The 6,750-nt window shown below is 40.8% G+C and overlaps 1 pseudogene; it reads right to left on the bottom strand.

The window, feature by feature from the left end:
* Positions 1-2,071: 2,071 nt before the first annotated feature.
* LOC105002238 overlaps positions 2,072-6,750 on the bottom strand; it is a 121,336-nt pseudogene continuing 116,657 nt past the window's right edge.

Raw genomic sequence — 6,750 nt, 5'->3', positions numbered from 1 at the left:
TGTTAGTTCTAAAAGGTCTTGTAGGTCTTCATAGAACCATTCAACTTCAGTTTCTTCAGCATTACTGGTTGTGGCATAGACTTGGATTACTGTGATATTGAATGGTTTGCCTTGAAAATGAACAGAGATCATTCTGTTGTTTTTCGATTGCATCGAAGTACTGCATTTCGGACTCTTTTGTTGACCATGATGGCTACTCCATTTCTTCTGAGGGATTCCTGCCCAGAGTAGTAGATATACTGGTCATATGAGTTAAATTCACCAATTCCAGTCCATTTTTGTTCGCTGATTGCTAGAATGTCAACATTCACTCTTGCCATCTCCTGTTTGACCACTTCCAATTTGCCTTGATTCATGGACCTGACATTCCAGGTTCCTGTGCAATATTGCTTTTTACAGCATGGGACCTTGCTTTTATCATCAGTCACATCCACAACTGGGTATTGTTTTTACTTTGGCTGCATCCCTTCATTCTTTCTGGAGTTATTTCTCCACTCATCTCCAGTAGCATATTGGGCACCTACTGACCTGGGGAGTTCCTCTTTCAGTATCCTATCATTTTGCCTTTTCATACTGTTCATGGGGTTCTCAATGCAAGAATACTGAGGTGGTTTGCCATTCCCTTCTCCAGTGGGCCACATTCTGTCAGACCTCTCTCTACCATGACCCGTCAAAAATGTTGACTCATTGGAAAAGACTCTCATGCTGGGAGGGATTGGGGGCAGGACGAGAAGGGGATGACAGAGGATGAGATGGCTGGATGGCATCACCGACTCAATGGACGTGAGTTTGAGTGAACTCCGGGTGTCGGTGATGGACAGGACGGCCTGGCATGCTGCAATTCATGGGGTCTAAAAGAGGTGGACAGGACTGAATGACTGAACTGAACTGAACTGAAACTTAAATATAAAGCCCTACAAAACTCTCTCAGAAAGGAGAGGAAGATCATGGTATAAGAATGGCACCTACAGGAAACATGGTAGGAACTGAAGGCCATTGTAACTAAAAGGAAGCCCAAGATTGACCACGTATAACTATGAAATGCCTCCAGGGAGGACTAAGAATGCCTTCCCAAGAATCCAATAGATTGTACTGGGGTATGAAGGGAACTGCTGAGGGTTGTCATCTTTAATACTCATATGAGTCATCCCTTCCCCCTCATGCTTCTCAATTCCTATAATAGGACAACTCTACAATCTGAGCAGGCATGGTAAAAATAATGGGCTTCCCAGGTGGTGCTAGTGGTAAAGAACCTGCTTGCCAATGCAGGAGACATAAGAGACATGGGTTCAGTTCCTGGGTCTGGAAGATCCCCTGGAGAAAGGCATGGCAATCCACTCCAGTGTTCTTGCCTGGAGAATCCCATGGACAGAAGAGCTTGGAGGGCTACAGTCCATAGGGTTGCAAAGAGTTGAACACAACTGAAGTGACTTAGCATGCATGCTTGGTAAAATAATAGTTAAAACATTATGGTTTAATATAATAAAATAATAATAATAAATAAATAAAATAATAGTTAAAACAATAATGGTTAAAACATTACTCCTTTGTGGGCACTGTTCACCCTTATGCTCAGATGACTAAAAACATGTACCTAGAAATATATCAAAACAAAACAGATTTCTTCTTGTAGATGAAATAGCTGAAATTTTGGCCTCTTTACTGATTGCAGGTCATATATTTGGCTTGGGGAAAAACCACAATAAACAGTTCCAATTAAAAGTTACAGAAGCTACGGTTTTCTTCTGGATTTCTAAATGCTCATGGAGAGTCAACTTCCATGATGCATAGCAGACAGCACATACTCGAGAGTCATTCCTACAGGAATTATTTATATGAGCAAAACAAGATTTTGTTTCTCATTACACAAACATTACCTGAATTTATCTAATCAACACACTAGTTTTAAAAAAATAATCTGTAACTAAAAGCATCATCTTGTTTGTTGGATGCCATTCTCATTGGAATCATATCCAAAGCATCTAGAAATAACTCAAAACTAGAAAGTGGCTATTTGCTAAGGCTGCCTATGATTCTTGCTATAAAATAGTTGCCAGTCTGATTTGAATGTCTAAAAAGAATGAGAATTATAGGGTTCTTCTAGATTTCTAAAGAACTTGCCAGAAGGAGGCAGAGGGCCAAGAAATCCACCTGTGTGCTTGGTGGCAGCTTGTGAAAGGGCAAGGCTGAGATTTTCTGGATGTTCTGTCCAGTGACATGGTGCAGAGAATACACAGGAAGATGGCGGAACAGTCTATGGTGTCAGCCTCCAACAGACTCCCTTGAGGTAGTCCTCAGATGAAGGAAAGCAGAGTCGGAGGAGACCCATGTCACCATTCTACCATCAAATATGGACTTGAAGATTCCCACTTGAGCAGTAAAACAAACGCCAATTGCAAACAAGGATTTCATTCAAGCCATCTTTGCGGGAGACCTGGGTTCAATCCCTGGGTTGGGAAGATCCCCTGGTGGAGGGCATGGCAACCCACTCCAGTATTCTTGCTTGGAGAATCCTCATGGACAGAGGAGCCCAGCAGGCTGCAGTCCATGGGCTCGCAAAGAGTTGGACACGACTGAGGAACTAAGCACAGCACATCTGTTGTTATTCTTCAATTTCTCTTCTTGCCTATTTTCTAGTTTTTGGTGATCAACCAGCTGATTTTTAATGTTTCCTTCTTCTTTTTAATTTTTTACCCAGTTTTTCCATTTCTGCCTTCAGTCTCTTGTCCTTGTCTATCCTGTAGACCAGAACCCAGGTTACTCTGGCGTGTGTGTGGGTGCTAAGTCACTTCAGTCATGTCCAGTTCTTCATGACCTTATAGACTGTAGCCAGCCAGGCTCCTCTGTCTATAGCATTCTCCAGGCAAGAATACTGGAGTGGGTTGCCAAGGCCTCCTCCAAGGGATCTTCCTGACCCAGGGATAGAACCCGAATCTCCTGCGGCTCCTGCATTGCAGGTGGATTCTTCACTGCTGAGCCACCAGGGAAACCTGAGAATAAGAGGCAGGAGAAGACAAAGATGATGAGCAGTGTGTCCATGAGCTGGGTGCTCATCTGAGACTTCTGTCTGTACACTCCCACCCAACCTGGGGAGGGGAGGAAGCTCTTGAGAGCCAGGAAAAGAGAAGCAAAGCCGACTTCCAGATTTCAGGACCACTTAATTGTCAAACTTGCCTGGCTGCATCAAAACCAAGTACAAATCTTAAATCCAATTAGTAAACAGTGCTGGTAGACTGTGACATCCTGCTCCCAAACAACCCTTAGACCTACGATTTATCTTTCCTTAATATATTACATAGTGTAGGCGAGAGGTTACTATTATGGGCCAGAATGCTCTGGAAATAAGCATCCCAGAACAGCTAAGATTGTTGCTAAATAACTGATGAGAAGGATAATGTCAGGATGCTTCTCAGTTTTCAGAGCACCAAAGATTCTTTTAAACGCTATACAGGTGAAACATCATTTTTTAACTGGGCTGAACACAAGTTTCCCTGCAAATAAACCCAGATAAATTTTGAATCATATTTTTGGGAAGTAACTACTTATTCTGGAAATCACAGCTAGTCATTGTCCATCCTCAAACTAAGATGGCTTAATCTCATCTGGCTTCTCTGAAGGCTATTAATGTATTATTAATTATTTCCAATTCCCAAACCCCATACAGTGTTTATAAAGCTCTCGGGCCCTGTAACATCTCTGAATCACCTTATACTCATGCTATATGTATACTTATATAGTTGATCTAAATAACCTGGAACCTGCCCCTGCACTTAAGAGTCTCTTTGCCAAAAATGTTTTCTCGTTATCTCCGCCTTTTAAATTTTTCTGTCCTTTGAGGTATGACACCAAATACCTCTTCCTTAACACAGTCTTTCCCAAACCCCAGTCTTCCCTTTCTAACCTTTTTTTTTTTTTTTTGACCATACTGTGTGGCATGTGAGATCTTAGTTCCCTGACCATGGGTCAAACTCACGCCTCCTGCATTGGAAGGTGAAGTCTTAACCACTGGACTACCAGGAAAGTTCACTTTCCTAGCTTTCTTTTGAATTCATTGTCATTTATTGAAAAGAACATTAGGGATGTGTAAGAAGGCTTTTGATTCTGTCACCATATGACTTTCAACAAGTTACTCAACTTACCTGAGCCTCAGTTTCTCTCATCGTACGAGTCTTAAACAATATTACAAATTGTAACAAATATTTAAAAATCTACTCTGTATAAGTAAGATTTTCCACTCCTCATTTCTACTTCTGTTAAGAATTTTCTTCAAACATAGGAAATCTGTGTTTCGGTGGTAGGATTACGAGCCTTTGCAGTTAGATCCAGCTCTGTGTTATTAATAAAGCTCATCAGTAAGCCTGCATCTTACAATTTGCCCTTTCTCCATCCTCCCACCACTTGATTTTAGCCATGCAAATTTTGTCTTGTCTTTGTGTGTGCATGTGTGGGGGTGGCGGTGTGTTGTTGTTTGTTTGTTAGTTTCTCTGCATCTTGCCCCTACTTTTCCTCTACTTCTCTGCACAATCTCCTCAATTACTCCAGCTTTCCTTAGCTAACTCTTATTCAGCTAAAATGTCGTGGCCATGATGGTCTCCTCTGACCACCTGCAAGTTTGGGTGCCTTAGATTTACTTACTATTTCATTTGTCACACTTGTACTTTAACAAACATTGTCTGCCAGAAGAGCCGATAGCTCTGTGGTTAAGAACTCGGGCTCTAGAGACAACCAAACCAGATTTGAATGTTGCCTATTACAGCTAGTATGTGAGTTGTTCAGTTGTGCCTGACACTTTGTGACCCCATGGACTGGGGCCCCCCAGGCTCCTCTGTCCATGGAATTCTCCAGGCAAGAATTACAACTAAGAAGTCCACTATTTCACTTCTTAGCTGGAATAGCCCAGGCAGCTCTCATCACCTCTGTAAGCAAAAACCTGTTGTAACTCACTTGGCATGTACACTGGACACATGTCGTATATTTTTAATATTATTAGTCAGCAGTGGTTTTATCACTGACTGTTATGTCCTTGGTTCCTTCCAGAATACTTGCCAAGTTATAAATAGTTATTGAATAAGTGAACAGAGTATATGAGAAGATTAAAACATTTTTTTGTGATAAAAAAGTTTGCTTCAGATCCTTAATGATAATTCATTTTTATTAATATTTTTAAAAGATATTTCTTTAAAAAAAATAATTTTAATTATTTTCTGAATTTATTTATTAGCTGTGCTAGGTCTTCACTACTTTTGAGGGGTTTTCTCTAGTTGCAGTGACTAGGGCCTACTCTTTAGTTGTGATGCGAGGGCTTCTCCTGCTGCTGAGCTCAGGCTCTAGGGCACTCAGGCTTCAGTAGTTGCAGCTCATTGCCTCAGTAGTTGTGGCTTCTGGGCTCTAGAGCACAGGCTCAATAGCTGTGACACACAGGCTTAGTTGCTCCACAGCATATGGGATCTTACCAGATCAGGGATCAAACCCATGTCTTATGCATTGGCAGGCAGATTCTTTATAACTGAGCCACCAAGGAAGCCCTGTCTTATTATCTTTACCAGCTGCCTACCAGTCCCTTGTACGGAGAGACATAATGTATTTAGCCTCTCCGCTATTCCTGGCTATTTATGCAGTTTCTAGTTTTCTTCTCTTTCAAATAATGCCACTGCGACATTCATTTATATTTATCTTTGTGTGCTCTGAGTCTCAGTTTCTTTATGCCAGATACGGAAGTGCCACTGCCTATCTCAAAGAGTTGTTGTGAGAATCAAATGATATAATGAGTGTGAATATGCTTGGTAAGCTGCTAAAGACTATAGAAATAACTTCTCAGCATTTGCCTTGTACTGAATTGCAGTGGACTTTGGAGCACACATGTTTAGCTTTCCTATTGCATGAAAAAAAATTCTTTGTGCAGACGTATTTTTCTCACACAGCTTTGTAATCATCTCTATCAAGTTCTATCACCGTACTCTGCCATTAAATGACTTTAAATAGATATTAGTTGAATAAGAGAATGAAAATTTGTCCATATCTTCCATCGTTCTCTCCTTCCTCTTTTAGACACAGTTCATTAATTATGTTTATCTTAGTTCTCTTTAGCAATTCACTTATTTTTAAAAACTAATTTCCTAAAATCATTGATCTTCAAGTTTTCATGCATATTTTTAAAAAAGATTTATTTAGCAAACTAGTACAGCCACTATGGAGAACAGTGTGGAGATTCCTTAAAAAACTGGAAATAGAACTGCCTTATGATCCAGCAATCCCACTGCTGGGCATACACACTGAGGAAACCAGAAGGGAAAGAGACACATGTACCCCAATGTTCATCGCAGCACTGTTTATAATAGCCAGGACATGGAAGCAACCTAGATGCCCATCAGCAGATGAATGGATAAGAAAGCTGTGGTATATATACACAATGGAGTATTACTCAGCCATTAAAAAGAATACATTTGAATCAGTTCTAATGAGATGGATAAAACTGGAACCTATTATACAGAGTGAAGTAAGCCAGAAAGAAAAACACCAATACAGTATACTAACACATATATATGGAATTTAGAAAGATGGTAACAATAACCCTGTGTACAAGACAGCAAAAGAGACACCAATGTATAGATCAGTCTTATGGACTCTGTGGGAGAGGGAGAGGGTGGGGAGATTTGGGAGAATAGCATTGAAACATGTATAATATCATGTATGAAACGAGTCGCCAGTCCAGGTTCGATGCACAATACTGGATGCTTGGGGCTGGTGCAC

Source organism: Bison bison, unplaced genomic scaffold (assembly GCF_000754665.1).
Source record: "Bison bison bison isolate TAMUID 2011002044 unplaced genomic scaffold, Bison_UMD1.0 scf7180017864390, whole genome shotgun sequence".
Taxonomy (NCBI): Eukaryota; Metazoa; Chordata; class Mammalia; order Artiodactyla; family Bovidae; genus Bison; species Bison bison.
Note: the sequence above shows the minus strand (reverse complement) of the source record. Positions and strands in the feature narration are given on the sequence as shown.